Source organism: Malurus melanocephalus, unplaced genomic scaffold (assembly GCF_030028575.1).
Source record: "Malurus melanocephalus ecotype Western Australia unplaced genomic scaffold, MMel_1.1 scaffold_57, whole genome shotgun sequence".
NCBI lineage: Eukaryota > Metazoa > Chordata > Aves > Passeriformes > Maluridae > Malurus > Malurus melanocephalus.
Genome location: NW_026623289.1, coordinates 2,649,614 through 2,671,936, shown reverse-complemented (window position 1 = coordinate 2,671,936; position 22,323 = coordinate 2,649,614). Strand labels below are relative to the sequence as shown.

Genomic DNA, 22,323 nt, shown 5'->3' with positions numbered 1-22,323 from the left:
TGCAAATATGGACATTTTATTGCTACTGTTCAGGGATTCTAGTAATGCAGCATCAATGGACACATTCATATCTGCTGATGTGTGGACTGATTTTTAGTTGGTTAAGGCTGTAGTTGGCTAATAGTTAAGGATTTCTACTTTCTTGTTTCCAAACAATCTCTGAGCAATGCAAACTTCCCTTCAGTGTAAAGCTGTGTGAAAGCTCTTTGTGTTATCTCACGCTTCTGTTTATTAAAGAGGCCCACAGATGGGTGTTAACGATCATCCTTTTGTTCCATATATGAAACCAATGTTCTTTTCTGAAGAAAATGACACTGTGGAGATGAGGTATGTTCTAGTTTGTCCTAAATTAGAACCAAAGTACTTAACAAAGTCTGAGTGTTCCTGCCCTCAAGTGTTGGCAAACTCTGTAGAATACTTTTATGGCTTGCTCATGTTGAGTGTTTCTTTAGGAGGAGCTGTATAAACCAGCATTACACCAGGGCTAAAGGGCAGTAGGAAGAACACATGGTTAAGGACAAGTAATGGCACACAAAAAAAATCTATGAAATCCCATCAGCAAATTTTTCCTTCATGGAACAAAATATTCTGACATCCAATTATCAGAAAGTTATCAGTTCTGAAAGGCAATAAGCAGTGAAACACACTGGAGAAAATAAGAAATCAGTGTGAAAATCATTTCCCCAATGACATGCTGCCCTAACACAACCTTTCTTTTATCTGCTACCTCCATGATGTTTCCTATATTTTTAATTTTATGCTATTCAGTTCCACAGCTGAATTACATTCAGCTTTCTCATTTCACTCCCTTCATTTTCATATATAATTTCTACAGAAGTATTATTTGCACTTCTCTATCACCATTTCCATTTCTCAATCCAGCTCATTAGCTCCTCTTCATCAATTTGTRTTTTTAATTTCTGCTCTTTTATTTTGTATCTTCCTTTGCTTTCTATTTGAGCTCTTTTAACAATACCAAAGAAAAGATGTTTGACCATTTTTCACAATAAAGAACAGATATTTCATTTTGCATCTGTGATTACATCATGTCTTCTGCTGCTGCAGATATCTTCCCAAGCACTCGCACCCCTGATGTGCATTTGGGTCACTGGAATCTGTCCTGCTCGGAATATCTTCATCTCCTTCTCACAGTCATTTAACTGTCAGATAACTCAGTGCTCACTGTTCCACCCCAAAGCAGAGTCTTTGCCAGCAGCTCCATCACAATTAACCTGCCTCTTTTGCTAAAATCACAGTTTTTCCTATGATTGTATTAGGATTGTGCTCTYTCTCCATGTTACAAGATATGGCTGCACACTTTGCCTTTAAGCTAACAAGTTAGCATCCCATCAAAAATTTTGTGAGGAGTCTGACAAACCATTATGGATATTTTTGCATGTACCACTATGTGAATGTCAGCATCTGAATGGAAAGCCAGCCTTCCCCTGTGGATGCTTCACCAAAGAATGTGAGACATGGAGTATTRAGTACTTTAAAGGAAAATTTTATCTGCAAAGCAGGATGTAGAGCATGACATTAGCATGAACTCCTAAATATTTTCTGGGTTTTCTGCATTAAAGAAAATGTGTAGCCACACAGACTCTCTGATCCATGTTCTGCTCTTAGTTATAAAAAAAAAACATATATATATAATGGTTAGAGAASAGAGAAAGGAAATTATGAAGAAACTTTTATCTTTTATCCATGTGAATGGAAGAATCCATTTCACAAGTGGATGCTAATTGGGAGGAAGCTTGATGGAAATAATAATCAGTTGATATGCCTCATATCTTAAATTCTAATATGCCTCATATCTTAAATTCTAAGTCCTCATTGAAGCCAAGCTTCCCAAGGGCCAACTTAAGTTTTATTCAGATTTTAACAAAATGAAGCAGCCAAAGACCAATCAGCTTGGAACTGAATGAAAACCCATGACAGTTAATGCAATGTAGATACGTYTGTGATGAAAAAAAAGTGTATATATGTAGGTATGCACAGTATTATATCACATTTAAAAAAATACACATGAATTTACTTCTTCAGGCCGAGAGGATCTCATGTTGCTGTTTTTAAAGAAGGTGATAATGATAGGATTGCATCAGCAAAGAAACTGTTATTAAACTGGCGGGAGAAATGCTGGGGAAGTCCKAGTTTGCCTGAAAAAATATTCATGCTTAGTCTCAGGTATTTTGGACTCAAATGTCTAATTAGCAAAAAGTAGATTCTAATCAAATCTAGCTCAGGACTGTGTCTTTATTCAACAGAGATATCTAAATATATGTATACCTATAGAGGCATGCATACCTACATAAAAGTCACAGCAGTAGASAATGCAAAGCATAGGAGAAAAAAACGTTTTGCTTCTCTCTGCCACTTATCAAGAGTAAGACATTTGAAAGGCTTTCATCCTTTGGTTCTCCCTTTTTCAAGTAAGAACTTGCTTCTATCTCATATAGAAGAACTTGATGAGAATTGCTTTAATAAGAATGTTTGCTAAAGCTGACCTCCACTAGGAAATTGCCTCCTATTTCCAGTGTAAAGGAAAACATCTTGTCATACTGTAAAGCTACAGTGAAATACAGTAAGTAGAGCAGTATTACGAATGTTTATAGGATCTGGAGTGAGAGAGATCCAGGGACATTTTACAGGTAATTTATTTTCAGTAATTTTGAAACTTTTTATATTCAAGTATTAATCGCATTAGATGTAATACACTGTACAAAGAATTACACATAGGCTTGTAGTACTGCTAGGTTTGAGCTGACTATAATGTAAAACACATCACTGCTCCAAAACAGAAGACAAATAAGGGCATGTCAGACTCTATCTGCCTTCCTGATGTAATTCAATGCAGAAAGAGTTTCTTTAAGCATTTTTAAAGACTTTAASCTCTAACATAAGTTGCATGCACATGCATCACCTTTCAATGGATATAATTTACTACTTGTGATGTCACAAGGGAGTTCTAACATTATTTAGATTTTAAAGTGCTATTAATGTCTCTTTCATGTATGTCTTACCTTACAAAAGTAGACAGAGGGTATAGTCCCCAACGTGTGATGCTCCATGTTTTTGAAATTACAGCCCTTAGAGACTTTTTTGGCATTAAATTAAAACCACTAACAAATTGCTAGTGGTAAAACATTGCATGAACATTGTTTCTTGCAAAATATTGGAAATAACTATTGTAGCATTACTCAACAGTTAAGCAACCTCTGTTTACTGTAAGTATTAGCTCCTTGAACAACGTGTCCTGCATACGTAAATTCATTCCCTTTGGAACCGAACTCCCAACTCCTAAGACTTGGATCAAAAAAGTAAAACAAAAATATATTAACAAGTCCTCCTGCTAACTGGTCTAATATCCATAGCTGGATGAAACTGCTTACTTCAAATAAATAACTAAATACAACATGGCTAAACAGAACCATGCTTATTTTTCAAATACTTCCCTGCAAACAGTTCTAATCATTTAGTGAAAAATATGATTTTGTTTTGCTGCTTGTAGGTACACCTGAGAATCAAATTGTGTAGCCAATTCTCTTCAGAAAAGTAACTAGGGCACTGTCCTTCATGTGTCCCAGAATCTCTTGTTGGTCAATGAAATTCCTTTTTCAGCAAAAGACGATTAACATGTTCCCCTATCTGTCTCTACCCATGAAGAGAATGAGAAATTTCCTCAACTGTGAATCATTTCAGCAGTATGATGGGAAAGTATAAACTCATTAAACTTCTTTCTTTTTCCTCCACATAGAATTAGATCCAGAAAACTAAACATAGGCTCTTCTTGGAGCACAGGGTCAGAACTGATCAGTCTGTCTAGCATACTTCTGTACTGTAAATGGAGACAGCCTTGATGCATAATCCTAAGTCAAATTTCCTAGTTTTTCTCACTCAGATTTTTTAGACTGTTCTCCTTGGATTTTGTAAATATGGATTGGAAGAAGTCYTCTGGATTGAAATATTTCCAGTTCAAATCTAGCCCTACAATGGAATAATACTGAGTATATTTTGAGTTCCAAGTACATTTCTAACTCCTTCCCATTTTATTCCAAATATACATTGTAGCAAATAAACAAGAAGAGGCGCCTTTTAATACATGTCTTCGAGCTTTATAATCTTTTTTTCACTTTTAAGTCATCATTACATGTGACTTWTTGATTCTAAAAACACAAATCTTAGAGAAGGGCCTGTTATTTAATTACTTCTACTGTGGGTGAAAACTAGCATACAGAAAATTAATTTAGATCCTGCATTAATCCCAGAAGCTTAACAAAACTGGAATTTGGGAAGGAGCACAACCATCTCCACTGTATGCTGAAAGGAAAGAATGTCACAACACATTTAGCAGATACTATGCCAGCAGTAGTAAAGCAGAGATGGGAGTTAGCACCTGCTTAAGAAGAGAACAAGCATGCTGACTCTGGGAGTCGGGGGAATTTCCCACTAAACTACAACATATAGAAAGTAGGTCACTTTTACTCTTTTGAGAATGATAAAAAGCAACAAAATTCTGAATTATATATGAACCATTACATTTAATTTTCTTCTTCCCCAGCAGCTCCCAGGAGTCTTRAAGACAGAAAAATCTGGATTTTATGACTCTGGCAATTATCTAAGTTAATGCCATAGAATTCTCCACAACCATTTTTATTATAGTTACGGGTCTGTCAGCCTTTTTATTTTAATCCCCTTTACACTTTTTTCTGTACTGCTTGCCTCTGATTTAGTGTTTGCTATAAAAGTTTACTCCAGACATAACTTGGCACATAGACATCTTACAAGCAGGCTTTACCTAAAATAAATCTTTAATATATCTGCAATTTAACTTAYCGAGCTCTCTTGCCAGGTGTTATTGGCAGGAAATAGGGTCAAGTTCAAAAGTCTGAGAGGTCTTAAAGTAATAAATGTGATTGGCTAAAGTGCCCCACCCAGAAACCTGGAAAAACAAAATATCTTCCCTGAGTGACCCTAAAAGTCAATTATTTGCTATTCTGAAGCATGGAGTCTGTGCAAAACATGAAAAACATGATGTGGGGGAAAGGACAATTGCAGTTTGACAGCATACAAAAAAAMCAGTGCCATTTATAAATAGGAATAGCAATGCTATGCGATATTTGAGTTGAATTTAGGAGTCACATTTTATTGAATATAACGTAGTAGGCTAAATGTAAAAAGCTGGTTACAACACTTCCATGGAAGAGAAGAAACACTGGAGGTCAGCACCCATAACAGAGGCCTAGTGAAAGAACCAACAACCGCAATTTTCCTCAGGGACTAAGTTCAAATTCAGGGCAATGAATGTTGTTCAGTTGAGTTCACCAAGGATGAGAAAGGGCAAAAATACAGGCACAGATAGAGCAGACAGCAGGAAAGCCCCAAGACAGCTAGAGAGCATGCAGGATGATTTTGATAAAGAAATGAAGCAAGAAAGAGGGGCTTAGGGTAGACAGTTATCTGASGAGACTGTTAAAGCAATGAGCCTCTCATGTTCATTTCTTCTTTCAGGAAAGTGGAAGTACATAATTATAGACAGAATTGCAACAATGATTACGTTTCATCATCAATTTGTAAAAATATTACCCTCAGATATCCGCTAATCAGAACGGGCAAAAAGAGTGAAAAACCATYAAAATAGCTCACTTCTCCCAGTGCAAACATTTTTGTGACTGCATCTCCCCTTCACCTGCTGAGCACCACACAACTGCCAGCACAGCATTAGGCTCTAAAGGCATATTTTGGCAAGTCTATTCCCACTGGAAATGCTTCCCTGACTTCATGTTCAGACTGCTCCAAAATGAAGCCAGGGAGAAGTCAGGGGCACCGGTGGTGAGAAGGGCAAAGGTGCAGCACGGTTAGCTCAGGYCTCTCCATCCCTGTCAGCCATCAGGCCTCACTCACACTTTATTCATTCCTTCCAGCCTTTAAAAATTAATAGCACCAAAGGCCTTAAATGTAGTCTTTCCCATCAGGGAACACTGGCTTGCCACAAGGCTTCAGTTCTGTTGAAGCTCTTTCAATTTAAAGCCTTAAGAAATGTGTTGTTTTCTTATGTTACTACTCAGCGTGTGGCATATGAAAGATGACAGCAGAGGTCAATCTTGTGAGTTCCACAATAATATAGAAAACACAATTTACAAAGAGACAAAACAAGGGTGAGAAACAAAGGAAATCATCAACATGGAGTGATGCCAGCCACCAGGCATGGTGGATTTCCAGACAAAATCTGYATACAGGCAGTAAAACTGAACACCAGAATTAAGTTCCCTGCAGCATTTATAATGGAAGGAGAGAAAAATCATGGGTATAACATTGAGGGGCTATAGCGGGGGAAGATGATAAAGACAATCCTGTAGGAATAACACCCCCAAACACTGGAACAGATCACCAAAATATTCAAGGAGCCCAGAAAGAACAGTAGATACAGAAGTGTTTTGTTTTGCTTTTACCTGGATGAGTATTTATATTGAATACTGAGAAGAAAAAAAATTTATCATGCAGAGCTCTCATTCTTGGCACCCACAATTAATCTCAGAAAGAATGAAAGCTAATTAATTTTACATTTTTAGAGCAATAGACCTAGAGTTAGAAACATGGCACTCACTGAAAGAGCAGCTGAAGTGATCAGTGAAAGGAATATAATGATAATGTATTGACACAGAACTAAGAAACAGTATGGAGCATGCAGGTGCCATGTATTGTAGATGCCATCTAACACATATGCTCCAGGCTGCAATATGACAGAAATATTAATGGCCAACCTATAAACTGCAGTGACAGAAACAGAGGAAGCAGAAACTGTGTATCTCCATACACTGCTGATACGCCAGGAAAAACAACCACAAGCTACTGTTCTTGCTGCTTCTGAGACCATTTGGAAAGACCTCCACCGAAGGGAAAGCAATCTGCAGTGTCAGTTAGCAGATGCAGAGATTCTTTATGTACATTTATTACAGAAAAAGGCAGACAGACGCTCAGCTGCCATTTTTGCTCATGTTATTAAGTCAGCAATAGATCCAAATCAAACTAGACAGCAGAGCCACCTGGATTTCAGCTTAGCCACATCATGAATTAGAAAAACCAGGTGCTGATGAGGTGTAATGAAACAATTTCAAGATTGATAAGCCGAAGTAAGCCGTTGATAAGAAGTCCATGAAACAAGTGATAATAATTTTTGAATTCAGTAGCAGATGACAAGGTCGGATTTTATTTAAAAGGGACCATAATCCCGTTGGATTCAGTAGCTGACACCAGGAAATGGATAAATACTTCGCAACTGAGAACAGGCATGCCAAACATAATTCAGGAAGCAGARCTCTTGCCAGAGATAAATTCTGGTTCTGAGTGTATACGATGCAGCATGAGGTGCACAGAAATGACTGTGATCTTTGTAACAGAAGGAGCCTGCAGATTTGCTCAATCCCAGCTTCAACTGGGAACAAAGCAGAACAGATCTACCCAGTTTTACTGATGAGATTCCATGGTCCAACTACACCACTCCAATTTCTGGAAGAAAGAACATCAGAAAGACACGAAAAGTTTGATTTGGAAACTGAAAGCTTGGCACAACTAGCAGACTGTGCTCAAACTGCTAATATGTCAAATCCTTTTCTGCTGCAGTCATTAAACAACGCATTTTAAAATTTTATTGTGCAACTATAAGTAGTCAGAAAGATAGCATTAAAAGAAAGGCCTTTATGTTACTCATGTACCCAAAAGAATGGACTTYCAGATATCAATATGAACCACATAACTCACAATAAAGATAGCTCTCAAATCTTAAACTTGTTTTGCCTTGTTTAAATTGGTGATCTTTTACCACCTCCTATTTATTAATATATTGTTTATATATATATAACTCTTTCTTATAGAATTATTTTGTCTTCAATCACTACCTGTATAAGACAGGAAGCAGAAGAAACATAACTTTACTAAAAGTAGAAGAATATCKGAAAGGATTAGGCTATGAAGCTCTGGTCCATTTTCCTCACATAACTATCTGTGGCTGATGACCACCATATGAAATCATCTCATAATTCACTCACACCTTAACTGCTGTTCAAATATTACTTTAGTAATATTTAGTAGCATCCAATTGATTTATGATACTGGTCAAGCTCCACAAGTGATAAATGTATAYTACAAACAGACCAGATTGGCCAGATCACAAGCTGTTAAAGGAACCCCAGTTTTACCCCAATAACCTCAGAGGTTTGGCAGATTAGTAATACTTGCATATTATACAGAATATTCTCTTCTGAAGAATTTCAGCAGGTCTTCAGCATAAACTATAACTTTGAACCACAAATGTGATATTTGCACCCAAAAGTGATCTTTGTTTCTGCTTCAAATGCATCCCAAAAGGAAGGCAGGGGCTGTCCTTCCCTCAAGCCACCAAATACAAGTCCCATGAGAAGGCAGAGCAAAATGAGATGCAGCCCTTCTGTCCAAGCTCATTCCACTGTGAGTTTTTAGGTGTAAATTAGATTTCCTTTAAAGTAATGTGATGTATACTTCTGGTGATAGACTTCCATTAGCTTCATGGATTGAAAAAGCCCAACATATATTAGCAGTTTAAAATTAGTAATAACAGTTCTGCCTTCTTTCAATCTGCTGAAAACTGTATAAAGGTCACAGCACTGCTGATGCCCACATTTTTTCTGTTTTACACAACTGAGTAGATAGAGTAACTCATGACAGCCAAATTCTGAGCTCAGGCCCTAAGCAATGATGACATCAGATGCTGCCAAAAGACATTTGATTCCTCTATTGTGAAATGTCAGGTTGGTTCTAGGACATGGTGAGAAGCCAACTGTAGTTTAGAAAATTCTATAGTGAGCTATTGTTTGATACTAAATACAAGATCATCACTCCTGCTGCTGCTGCTGCAAGTCACAGGGCATCCGAGGACACGTCTAACAATATTGCCACTTTCTACTGTGTTYGCAAAATACTTCAACAAAGCTTCATGCGCCCAGACTATAGAAAATATCTGTGAGAGAATGGAGACACAGGACCCGATGGCAGGAGTACAAATTAAGAATCTGAAACTAATCAAGCTAATCAAAGCCTATCATCAGCATATTTCTTCAAAGGAGATCTCACAGCCTGAGTATCTATTAGTTTCTCTGCACCTGACATTTTGCAGCCTTTTGATTTATTTCTGAGCAATGTGGTATTTCTATTAGGTTTTCCATGCAACTAAAAGGACAAAATATTCCTTCATGATTCTCTGATACTATTTTAAATGCCTGAACAGAACTATTGCTGATTTGAGCTAGTGAGGGTCCTGTCCTAAAGTGTGAATGATGGCACTGCGGCAAATTTACTGTATACCCAGCAAGGGCAGTAAAATATAATTGAGAGTAGCTCCTTAAAACTGAGTAGTCTGTGCTTAGTAGACGTGGGTTTTCTTGATTGGCAACTGTACAATTTATGTTGCAAGACAGCTCATGATGTGTAACATATATTATGCTTTTAATTAACTTATTTTCTATTTTCATTTTTTGACTTTGAAAAAGAGGACAGTTATGCAAAAGGGAAAAAAATACTAAATTTATTTCATTCCAAATAAAGTGAAATGAAAAGGTTCTCAGAGTGCAGAATACCAAATTAATCTTCCTAAAGCAATTGTCTTCTCTTTTCAATAATATAGAAATATGATAAGGTTAGCAAGTGTTTTGCACTGACAATGGCAGTATTTGGAAAATTCAAATAACACCTGTTCATAATCAGATACAACAATAATTTATAAAGACCTTTCCATATTATATTTTATCAGATCAAGCTTCCAATTTAGGCAGTAGCCATTCCTGATGGTGTCAAAAATGGGTCCCAGGGAAGAATGTGAGAACAGAGTAATATGCCGCATTAATTCCCCAGAATATTTTTCAGCCTTCAGGGATTTGTGGCTGAGCAATTCCTAACCAGATGCAGCAATTCTATCTTTAATAGCCTCAATGGTTTCTTCTTTTCATCCAAGGACTGTTCACTCTGAGAGTTTTTTACTGTCCACAGCATCTTGTGGCAAGAATCTTGACTGCTTAACAATGCAATGTGAGGCAAAAGTACCTTTTTGTCCCCTATTTTGAAATTGCCACTTCCCATWTCACTTTACATATCCTACTCCTTTTTATAATACTTCACAGTAAAATTGTTACATATTCACTTCTGTGCCTACAAAGCTCATGGAACAGATGAGGGAAAACAGGGAGGTTATTGTGGCCTTCTACAATGACACGACCACAAGGGTGGTCACAGGAAGGGCTACAGATGTCATCTRTAAAGCCTTTGACATGGYCCTGCAAAACATCCTTATCCCTAAATTGGAGAGGAATGGATTCAATGGAGGAACTGTTTGGTAGATGAAGAATTGGTCAGGTGGTCACATCCAGAAGGGAGTGGTCGACAGCTCAGTGATGTGATGGATGTTCAGTGTCCAAATGGAGACCAGTGACAAGRAATGTCCCTCAGGGGTCTGTACTGGGAAAAGTTCTGTTTAATAACTCAACAAAGACAGAGACAGCGGGACCAAGTTCACTCTAAGAAAATTTGCTGACAACACCAAGCTGTGTGGTGCAGTTGGCATGCCTGAGGGATGGAATGYCATCCAGAGGAACATGGACAAGCTTGAAAAGGGGGCCTGGGCCAAGTCCACAAACCTCAAAAAGGCCAAGTGCTGGTGCTGCACCTGGGTTAGAGCAATCCCGGTATCAATCCAGGCTGAGGATAAGCAGATGGAGAGCGGCCCTGCCCAGAAGGACTTGGGGATGCTGCTGGATGAGAGGCTGGACATGACCCAGCAATGTGCAGTGGCAGCACAGAAACCATCCGTGCCCTGGGCTGCATCCAAATCAATGTGGGCARCAGGGCAGGGAGAGGATTCTGCCCCTCTGTCCCACTCTGGTGAGATCCCACCTGGAACACCACATCCAGAGAGAATTGGGGTTGTCCAGCCTGTAGAAGAAAAGGCTCTGGGGAGACTTATTGCAGTCTTTCAGTAGAAGAGGATGTATAAGATGGAGACAGACATTTTAGTACGGCTTATTGACTTAGGACCAGTGGTATCRGTTTTAAACTTGGAGGGTGGAATTACAGTAGATACAAGGAAGAAATCTTGTACAGTGAGGGTGGTGAAACACTGGAACAGCTTTCCCATTATAGGTCAGGTTGGATGTGTCTCTGACCAATCTGGTCTGGTTGAAGATGTCYCTCCTCACTGCAGGGGGTTTGGACTGGATGATCTTTAATGGTCACTTTCAACCAAAACTATTCTATGATTTTATCATTCTGTTCAAAATAACTTAGTATTGTCAGCAAACTAAGATACCTCAAAAATTTTTCCTTCTCATTTCTTGACAATTTATTAATACTGGGAATGTTGCAGGCCCCAGGACAAATCCCATGGATACTTCACTGGTAACCTCCTCCCTCTGTGAAAAATGACAATTTATTGCTGACTTCTGTCTTTTTCTTTTATCTTCTGATTTCTTAGATTCTTTAAAAGATATAACCAAAAAGGTTAAAACAACCATAATTCCTTTATCCACAAGCTTATTGATTTCTCTGAAGAATGCTACTACATTTGAGGCATGACACACCCCTAAAAATCCATATTGGCACTCTGCCAACATACAATATTAATTCCTGTTCACTGGTTCTTCAAAACAATTATTTACAGTAATACARCTCTGAAGTTTTTCTAGAATCCTTTGGTGAATATCATATATTGCTGTTCATTACTGTCCATTTCTTCAGTGAGCATTTCTACAGAGCTATGGAGTCTAACAACTTCTTGGAAACAATGTGCTTTTGAGTTCCCAAGCCCTCCCACAATCACAAGATATGATTACAGCCGGGTAACCAACAGATAGAGTGAAACCTAACACAAATAAATGACATTTGGAGAAACAGGTATTCTTGAGCATCAGCAGGACTTTGACTTCTTTAAGACTTATTTTCTACGCTGAAAACTTAAATTAATTCTAATCTAACCTGAAAACAACTGTAGAACTAATCCCTGCAAGAATCTCTAAACATAAAATATCAGTTGTTGATATCATTTGTCATCCTAAACTTCAGATCAGACCTTTTCCTTCCCAGACATGAGATAAACCCCAACCATAACCCTACTTATTATATGGGAAATGAACTAATTCTTGCAGCTAAAATGCATTGAAGACAGAAGTGTATAGTCACCAATAATCTCTCCAAATATCCACCCTTCCCATTCAGGTGAACAAGGAATTCCATAAGATATCAGAATAACAGTGATGCTAACCTGCTTCCTACCTCTGAAGCCATTCCCAGTGACAACAAAGGCTCAAGGGGCAATTATTTCTTAACTCCTGCTTTTAAGCCAAAAATCTGAAATCAAACTGAGCAAACATTTAATTAAGGAAAACTCATAGGCATTCATTAGAAAACAACACTCTTTCTAGTCTTTGTTGGTACTACACAATCCAACAGTGAGATTGGCAGATGAAGATTCCTTCTTTTCGGTCATAATGACACCTAAAACCTAAGCCTAATTTATTTTTCTTCRATTCAAAGTGACCAATTTGTATAGTAAATCTAATTATAAGGCATTTTTTCCCAATTATGCAAACTTTAGTCCTATCTCTGCCAGTCTTGCAAAACGCAAGAATAAAAAGGCTTTCTACCTTTTTTCTGAAAACCTGATTCCAGCCTTAGACCTAAAATTAACATGTACTGTAGAGAGAGGAAGAATCTGTACTGGAATACCTAATATGAAGCATATGCTCCTGCCTACACCATACTACTCTCCCTGACATGTTTTTTTCCAGTTCCCCAGCCTYATCCCAAGTCTTCCTTAAATGGAAGATGTGTCCAGGAATACTGAAAATAAAGTAATTTCTTATGACTACACTAGCTGCCTTCTGAACTCTTRTAAATCCAGCAAAAATCAGACTTCCTACAGCCTTCCTTCCTGATACCTTATCTTTCCCCAGTTCCCACAGAAAAATTAAAGATATTCATCCCCAGTGATATCAACATTCTTATTCCTGCCAGTCATGTGGATCTGACATAAAAACAGGTTCTCAAGCCTTTTCTCTTTTTACTTTTCTCCTAAATTTCAAATCTAACCTATAGGTCATCTATACATAATAGCCCTCCARAACAACTGAACATTACTGTCTCCCTCTTTCATTCTTGGTAGCCATGCAAGKATCTCATTACATGATTTTTTTTAATTAAAACCTATTGGTTGAAAATTTTTAATCCAGAAAAAAAGTCAAGAATTGGTGAATTAAATCATAGTAGCTATTAAAAGAAACTCCTTCAAAAGATCAAAAAGCAGTTGCAGAACAATATTAAGGCACTGGGTTTGCAGTAATTAAATTACTGCTATTAAATTAATAACAATACTAATAGGCTGGCAATAAAGTTCTTATTATAAGTACATTGAATTTTGCAACTAACCTTAAAACAGTGAAATAGTGTTTAGCACTAAACAAGCAATAAATAAAGATAATGCTTTCGCCAAGAAGCTCAGCACTAAAAGAGAGTCTTGAAGAGGACACGATGCTGTAGAAGGCTTGGAAGAGGACACTAACACTGGGATTCATCTTGACCCACCCTGATTAAATAAATGTTAACAGTAAAGAGATTATTTAACTTGTTTTGCTAAGTATTAATATAAAGAGTTTAAGTGAGATAGCAGCATCTGGTATATCAAATTCAGAGGTTAGTTTGCACTTGGAGCACTTGGTAGGCAATCCAAAGATGGGAATGAGAGATAGAGTGGGATGTGAGAACCCCTGTGTATCATCTGTGCTTTTGCTCATTAGATGGAAAAAAGGTACATTATATTCAGCAACATTTTTGTGGTTCTGGCACACGTACAAGCAGATTCAGCTGTTGCCACATCACTCTGCATTATACAACCTACAGGGATGACAGAAACCTCTGACAAGGTGGCTGCAGAGACTGGACAATTTTTTACTTTGACTGGCTAACACAAGCTATCTCCACTGCTAGCATCTGTCATTCCAGAAATATCTGTTTTTAAAGGGATCTAAAAGAACATTAAAGACTGCCCTACAAATTGTCGGCAGGCAAAGCTGTAAGTGAAATTTTGGACATTTTATGTTAAAGTCATGGCTACCAAGATGCCATTGCTCCAAGATAATCTAGGTGATAATTTAAAGTGTGGATAAATTACAGAGAAATACATCTACAACTAATGTTATCTTTGAATCAGCCTCTTTCTCTGTAGACTTAATATTTTTCTCAAGAGGTGTGTGTGTTTTATTACACAGAAMGTAATTCATAATACTAGAAAAAAGTAAAGCCAGATTCAACTGGAAAGACAAAAAAAAMCCCATCCAAACTGCTTTCACTGAATTACTAAGCATTCCCTGCAAGAAAAGCTTCCATGGTCTTGTCAGGAGGGGAAGCAATTTATCACTAAATCCAGCCCTTAGGTATCTGCACAGAACTTCAAATTTCAGAAGTGAGCTCCATGACTTTCTTTTATAGGTTAAAAATACTTGTTAAAGTCATCTAAACTGTTGCTAAGAGAAATGACACATTTGGCAAGGATATGTGAGTGATAGCTGGAGATTCTTGAAAATAAAGTAGATTTGGCTTACAGGTTGTTTTTTTAACTTACTTCAGAATCTTTAGTAATAGTTACCAATAAAATCCAAATCATTATATAACACAAATTCAGTATACACTTACCAAAGGACTTCAACATCTTCTTCAGAATGCTCCTACGAAGCTACATCAGCTGAGACAAAAATACAGACAAAAATTTAGATGTAAATTTTAAAACCTTTGCAGAAATGTAGAATAAATATCTGCTATGTCATACATGGATTTTAGTGCAGCTTTCCTCTTGCAATAGGGAACACTGAGCCAGACTCAGCTCCTCACAGCTCTCTACACCAGTGTACCTCGCGTGTTAGTCATTTGGATTGCTCTTAGCATACATTGGAATAAGCGTGCTAGGATTTAGATCTTATCAGGCTAAGCTGGTGTAAGAACATGGCTAGGAACCAATTTCACAGGTTATGCATTTCTATGAAATCCTTAAGGAAATTAGAAGTTTGATTTTTTTTTGCACTGTTTGGAAAAGAAATGTGATGTTACTCTGTGCGCTGCTAAATGGTGCTATAGAAATATGCAGGCAATGACTTAATAGAAATTAAATTGTTGCTTCTAAACTCTAAGTAGAGAAACAGTGAAGTTCTAAACCATTCCTTGAGTGGAAGCACATGAATATTCCCCTCAGCTTCTTCTAGGTTTCCTCGATGTTTATGAGCTGCCTGTAGGACTAGATCAGGATCATGTACACTACCCTGAAGCTCAGGAGCAGTCCTGTAACGGGTTTTTAGCACTAACATCTCAGACTGTCCTTTACATTCTCAAAGYGTTATATATTTCTTTAAAATATAAAGGGGGAAAAAATAAGCCTGTATCTTGTTCTGTAAACATTGTTGTCAGTCCAAAACAGCTTCAAATTTTTTAATAGAAAGATTGGAGTATTGCTTGGGATTTTCATGCGTTCCGATGCCAAACTTCTTTAAGAACCTTTGCATTAGTTGTAGCCATGACCTCAGCTAACCCAAAGAAAGCCACAGGCATGTCTCCTTTCCCTATTGGCAGCTACTTTAATTGGCAGGTTCACAATGAGGACTTTTGTTTGYATCCTAAACATGCACAGCACGATTAAAATGTTTAATACTTTCATCCTCAAAGTGCAGCAATCAATATGTTGGCTTTTTTAACAGGCCAAGTCATTACACATTTAAATAGCATCATTCAAACCCTTAAGGAACTTGTTTTACAAGGACTCAAAAAGTTCCCTATTGAAAATTACATGGATTTAGCTCAGTTTAAAAATAGACATTTTGTTTGCTTTCCATTCAGTTGCTCTACTATTTGATGCTCTTTTCTTGCACATGTAGACTCTGAGTATTTTACTACCCCCTGCTGTATGGAAAGCAAACTGTGCAATAGATGTAGACTACACTACTAACACCCCTTGAGAGCCCCCCATCAGCTGGAACACCAAGGGGRTGGATTCAGAGTGGCTGGAGACACRGGATTCTGTTTGGGTCACCAYGCRAAGTTTCTAGTGGCTGTGGTATGGGTAACAGAGAACAAAGTTTCCTTGACAGCTCCAAGATCGTGGAGCGCTACAGGAGCGCCGCAGTTACTGGGTTTGTGTGGTGCACATCATCAGTTCCCCAAGCAACTAAAAGTGCTTTGCGAAGCAATGAGTCAGATGCTGGTTGTGCAGTAACCACACATGGGGATTTATGTTTTCAGGAACTATGTGTCCAAGAGCAGGATATTCTTATATAGGTCTCTGGCACGAAACTTGCTGGGCAGCCACTGAATCAAACTGAACACCTCTGAAGCCATGTGAGAAGCATTTGGTGTACTACTGTGTACCAGCACAACCCACATAAGAGTCACTCACTTGAGCTGCTGTATTACAAGAAGAWATTCTCCACTTTCAACTCAGCAGAACTGCCTCTCTTGGTAGAGGGCATAACACTAAATTGCCTTCCACACTTGCACAAGAAAACACACGTTCCAAATGCAGTTTGTATGTCAGATAACATGCACACTCAAATCTTGCTCACTCATCATCAGAAGCCAGAGAAGAACATTTCTTGTCCATTTTCTTCACACACCAATTTTCCAGAAAATCTCCTCTTTTTTTTCTACCATCAGTTCCCTGCACTGGAAGATAAGGGATTTGTGCCCAGTGGTGTTTCCTCTCCCACTGCAATTCACACTGGGTTACTCTGGTGTTCACAGAGGCCAAATTAGTTTCAAATCATCCCCTGATGCTGAGTCTGGTTGGTGGCTGGTTCACCATGACCCTGCCCCACCTGCCTTGCTGAGCAGTAAGGTGGGCTGCTGCTGAACTCCCCAGTTATTTTATTATACATGCTGCCTGGGAGGTAAACCTGGTTTTTCAGTGTTTCCAAGGTCAATGAGACTATCCTAGATCAGGTTTAGGGATTTTTAACACACACCTTACTGAAAACATCACATACTTGTATTCTTTCCAGATTTGGGATCCACATTATCATAATTATAAATGGCAAAATTGCCTCTGAAAGAGGAAGTACATTTCCAACACTACTATTTGACAATGACTGCAAGGGTGGTTTGCACAGCTTGACTGGTAACCTTGAGAATAATGTATCAGGAATATTTTTCCCATATTAAACTGCAGCACACTTAAAAAACTGTTTTTAAAGGTAATACAAGTTGGACTGTAACCTAAAAACCTGTCAGGTTGGAATGGTAGTAATTTAATATATGTATTCCCCAGCAGCAGAACCAGTCCCAAATGGGAAGTCTCAGAGTTTCAACTCAATGAAACAGGAAGATGACCTGCTCCAAAACATTTGCTGCACCAGTCATTTCCTGCTTTTTGCCAAAACTGATGCATATCCAGTGGTGGACAAAAAGTCTGCCAGGTCTTCAGAGCTGTTTGCAGCCTAGCATTGCCTGCACAGGAGACAGAGAGCAGTTTGTCATTGCCTGTTCATCGCCACCAACTCTGACAACAGGCTTAGCCAGAAACAGAAAGCAGCCCAGTACAGTCACTTGTTCCTTTGGGTGAGCAGGCAGCTCAGTCTGTAAATCATTTCTGCTGCTTTGGCACAGAGCCTCTGTCTCCGAGTAAGGCACCACTGCACCACCCTCTCTACAGGGAGAGCCATTTGTAAAGGGTTTTGAAAGGGTGTGCAGCAACACAGGCACACGATTCCCACCACTGCAGCAAAACCAGCTCAGCAGGTAGAGGCAGACACCAGCCCAAATTTCATTCTGTTCCCTAAACCAGGACTGATAATCCTTGTACCTTGGGTCCCCTGGTGACGTTCAACACAGAGAGAGGCTGGTGGATGACAGAGGTGCAACAGGCAGGGGCTATGTAACACATACTGTGGAAGAGATGGATTAGCCAGACAGTTTCATACAGCCAACTCTTTGTAAATCTAGTCATGTCCAGCACAACTGACTTCTCTAAATTCCTATTAACAATTCTTATAAGATATAATGCGTTTAACTGTATTTTGCTGTGATGTCAAATACTTTATTTGACAATTTTTTTTTTAATTTAATATTTTTCAGACTGTTCAGCTAGCTCAAATAATAAAAATGCCTTTTTCTGTCTTCACTTCATTTAATTCACTTCCCATTTCAGGAAAAAAAAAATCAAGACTAAACATCTACCAAATGTTATTCCTCTCCAACTGAATGTGACGGATTGTCTGACGATCACATAAAAATTAAACAAAAAGTGCATTGTTCCCTTCCAGATTTTTCAGCTGGTGTAAATCAACATAGCTTCACTGATGCCAAGTTGCAAAGATGTACATCAATTGAGAATCTTGACCTTCATCTTCAGAGAGAGATATTTTAGCTACAGTTTAGTTTCTCTGTCTTTCCAGGCTCAGGAAAACTTCAGCCGACTTTCCTTTCATGCTCTGCACATCACTATAAATAATCCATTTTGGTTTAAGTTCATTACTTCTCCTAACCTGAGAAGAGGTCCTGTGGAGAAGGCASAGAACAGATGTGACTGGTCAGCCACTCTGTCCAAGACTGTCTGGCTGAGATCCAGGCATTGTAATTGCTCAGTGTTTCAGTTCTGACTTGTGAAATACATCTTTAGCAAAGATAAATATGCACAGGCTTTGTTCACCCCGGGTTGTCCATTGATCAGGTCCCATAGAGCCATCAAAACTATAAAAACTTAGYATGAAAATGAAGTAATTTTAATTTAATTTCAAATGCAATCCTGAAGTTCATTTTTCATTCTATTTTATCTTTCTGGGCCCTTTATTCCCTCTCCCTGAGAAGCAGAGGAGCCCATCAACAGCAGGCGCCAGGTATCCTCTTCCAACCACAGTAAAGTTGCAAGAATGAGAGAGAAGGAGCCTTCAAAAGGTACAACCTTAGGATTCTCTGGCTCAAAAAACCTCTTCTCAAGGTGCTTCATGCACAGAAGGGTAACTACAGCCCAGACTCAGGAACGCATGAGCATCACCAGTCCATTTCTCTAAAGGAGCTGGAGGGACCCAACACTTAAATGATCTCTGAAAAGCTGTTTCCAGACTTTTTGCCCTCACTGGCTGTAACATCATTGGTTATTCATCTTCCTTCMGCCTTCCTTGCCTCCTTCCCCATGATCCTTTCCTCTTTCCCATCTTCAACTGCARTCCCTCTCAAACCAGACTAATGAAAGTTTTGTTTTCATTACATAAGCCCAGTGTGTAATCAAATACATTTAAAAAATAACAAAACTGTGTAACTGACAAGACACAYGTCTACCATCACCCTATATTCAAACACTGAGGTTTGAACTTGGCTCAGATATCTCCAAGAATGCCAAATGTGGATTTCCACAAACACAGCAAACAGAGTAAATCGTAGATGACAAGAGAGTTGCAGACTTCAGCCTGACAAACTCTCACATACATGTTTAACATTAAGCTAGTGAGGGTCCCATCTTCCAATGGGACAGTCAAAATCTCAAAGGTAAATAGATGCCCAAGAACTTGAAGAATTGTAGTCTCTGTCCTGTAGGCTCTTTTTGTACTGAAAACTAACCTACATGTATACCTTAGATGTTTCTGTAATAATTCAAATCAGGCAACATCAGAAAAACTCCTTTTTTTGTTTTAATTGGTTTTCAGAATAACATTAAAAACGCATTAGCWCCCCTGTAACAGAATTCAACCAATTTGTTTAGGTCTACCAGTGCAAGTGAAAATGGAACAGAAYTTAAGGGATCATTCAGGATTAGTTACAGAAAAAACAAATGCAAAATTCAGGATTTCTCACAGGGAGTTTTTAAATGGAGGATTTTCAGATTTTCAGATTTATATCGCAAGCATTCAGCCCTGCTCCTGGGTGTCTGGACACAGATAAATGAAATGTCTAGTCACCTCTCATCTCAAGGATCTGACAAATTTGGACAACAAAGCACACTGGCAGCCCCCCTGGAGGATTTCAGATGTTTTCACACCATCGGGATGTGGCATCCAGTTTAGACATTAGTAGAAGCACAGCATTTCCTCCCTCAGAGTGTTCAGCATAAGCTGGGCTCTGGCAGTTGCGTTGCTCATGGCAATTGAGTTGGCAAGTTTGCAACTAGCCAGATCATGTCTTCATTGCAGAAGAAGACTGAACTATAGGCACGTCAGGATGAGAAAAGTCRAAGCAAATGAAATGTGGCGATGCAATGGGGGGCGAGATATGAATTGAGAAATAAGGAAGAAAATTAATGGAGAATAAGAGACATTTAAAGAATCAGCTTTCCCCTGATATTTTTCCCTTTCCCTGAAGCGCACAATTCTCTTTGTGCTTGGGATGTTACTCTTGGTTTTCTATTTGGGCTGTTTGGGTTTTTTTGTCATTGTTACATCTAATTTTGCTTCCAGAACACTCTTCTATATGGTAATAAAATGCTTCAGCATTGTCTATTCCTGAAACTGATTTTATGGAAGAAGGAGACAGCAAAATGCACAATTCCTATTTTACAATAAGTACAACTCTCCCAATGGGTCTCTCTCCATGATAATATACTATGGAAAAGACTACGAACAAGCAGTATAATAAATAGAATGTGCAAAATGTACAGTATGGTAAATACACTACAGGGACTACTTACAGAGTCTCTTCCACTCCATAAGCACCATCAACCATCTCCTGTGGTTTGGCACATCAAATATCTGCTATGTACTTTACCATTTTAAAAGCATCACAAATCCTTGGCTGGACACCAAGCAAATGCTGCACGTTACTTTGTCAATTGTTGCCTTGCATATTCAATGTCTGACCTCACCTCCCTCCACAGTTCAATGAGTAGAAACACCAATAAAATACATGATGTTTATTTCCAGTGACACATATTATTGAATGGGCCTGTCACGCTGACAAAGTAAAGGATTTCTCTTGAAGGGGAAGTCTCGAAGGAAATTTACCCCATTAGGAGACAAAGACTCCAAAATTATATTTGAGAATTACTTTGTTAAAGAACTGGTTTGCAAGTTGTGTAAGCACATACAGCTCCATTATCTGAAGAACAGCATAGGATTTTCTGCGCCACTGTGGAAGGACAGACATACAAGCGATCCTTATGCATTAAACACAACACTGAGAGAAACCACACCATGAAATTATTAACAAATGTGGCACTAATGGACATACATACCCCAGATAGAGCCATCTGCACATGTAAGGTAAGGGAAGAGAGAGAAGAAATCGTAGGCAGGCAAGAYGGGGACACTTATCCTTGCATGAGGCTTGACTGGGCCAGGGGATCAAATTCCCAAGCAGCTTCCAATAATAAAAATGGATCCGTTCACAATCTCCTAGCAGGCTGGACAACCTGCAAAGGATTTGTCGCTCCTGCCTGCCTTGGAATGGGGCATTTACAGAACACTAGAGCTTGTCCAATAAGGAAAAGAGGAATACTTACAGAAATTCAAGGAGTCCAGGTGGGTGGAAATACAGAAGAAAATTACTGAGATTATGCTTGTACATGGACTAAAAGTAAGACTGCTAACAAGGCTGCGAATTGTGATATCATGCAGATGCCAGCAGAAGGAAGAGTGATTGCCAATTTAATGAGTGCAATCTAGATATCAGGAGTTATCCATGATGAGTAGGAACCAAATACTGGGGTGTTGTCAAGTGTCCCTGGCTCAGATCAGTAACAGGAGATTAGAAAAGATACTCGAGGGTGATCATGATTCAGTGATCAAGGGTGTCCAATTTCTTATCAGCACATCTGGCATTTTCTTAACTTTAAAAGACATTTTCTTAGCAGGTCTAAAAGACTTTCACACTGATTTGGCCTGGATTCAAGCTGGAACACGCAGCAAGATGATTCCTTGCTAGTACAAATAAATCCCAAAGTTTTCAGCCTGTACTTCTTTTWAAGTAAATTTTCTGTGAATAATAAGAATGAATTTGTGGAAATTCAAGGAGGTGATACAAAGAGCTTTTCTTCATTTTTGAAATGAAGAAATATGTTCCAGATTCTCTTCTGAAAAACAGTATCAGGAAATCAAAACACGTACAGCATACATAAGGATGATACAGGAACTATTATTATTGCTATTATATGTCAGTCATAATGTCACTAAAAACCTTGTGAGCTCTCACAGGTTTGAGTTTGTATGGAAATCATTTTTATTAAGCACTGCTTTTAAAAATCTGTTGTTTAGCATATTACAGTTTCTCTCAGGTCACGGAGGGTTTTTTTCTTTTTTTTTTCTGAGATACATTTAAATGTAATAATAACAGCCCCCGCAGTTC

At 38.5% G+C, this 22,323-nt stretch overlaps 1 long non-coding RNA gene across 3 annotated transcripts in view; it reads right to left on the bottom strand.

Annotated features, from left to right (window-relative positions):
* Nucleotides 1-4,365: 4,365 nt before the first annotated feature.
* The window catches only part of LOC130573373 (uncharacterized), a 58,091-nt gene continuing 40,133 nt past the window's right edge, over nucleotides 4,366-22,323 (bottom strand). For all 3 annotated transcript variants that reach the window (XR_008965325.1, XR_008965324.1, XR_008965326.1), the window contains exons 4-5: nucleotides 14,707-14,755; nucleotides 4,366-7,506 (exon numbers count right to left, since the gene is read on the bottom strand). This is a non-coding gene — a long non-coding RNA (uncharacterized LOC130573373). The remainder of the gene's footprint in view (nucleotides 7,507-14,706; nucleotides 14,756-22,323) is intronic.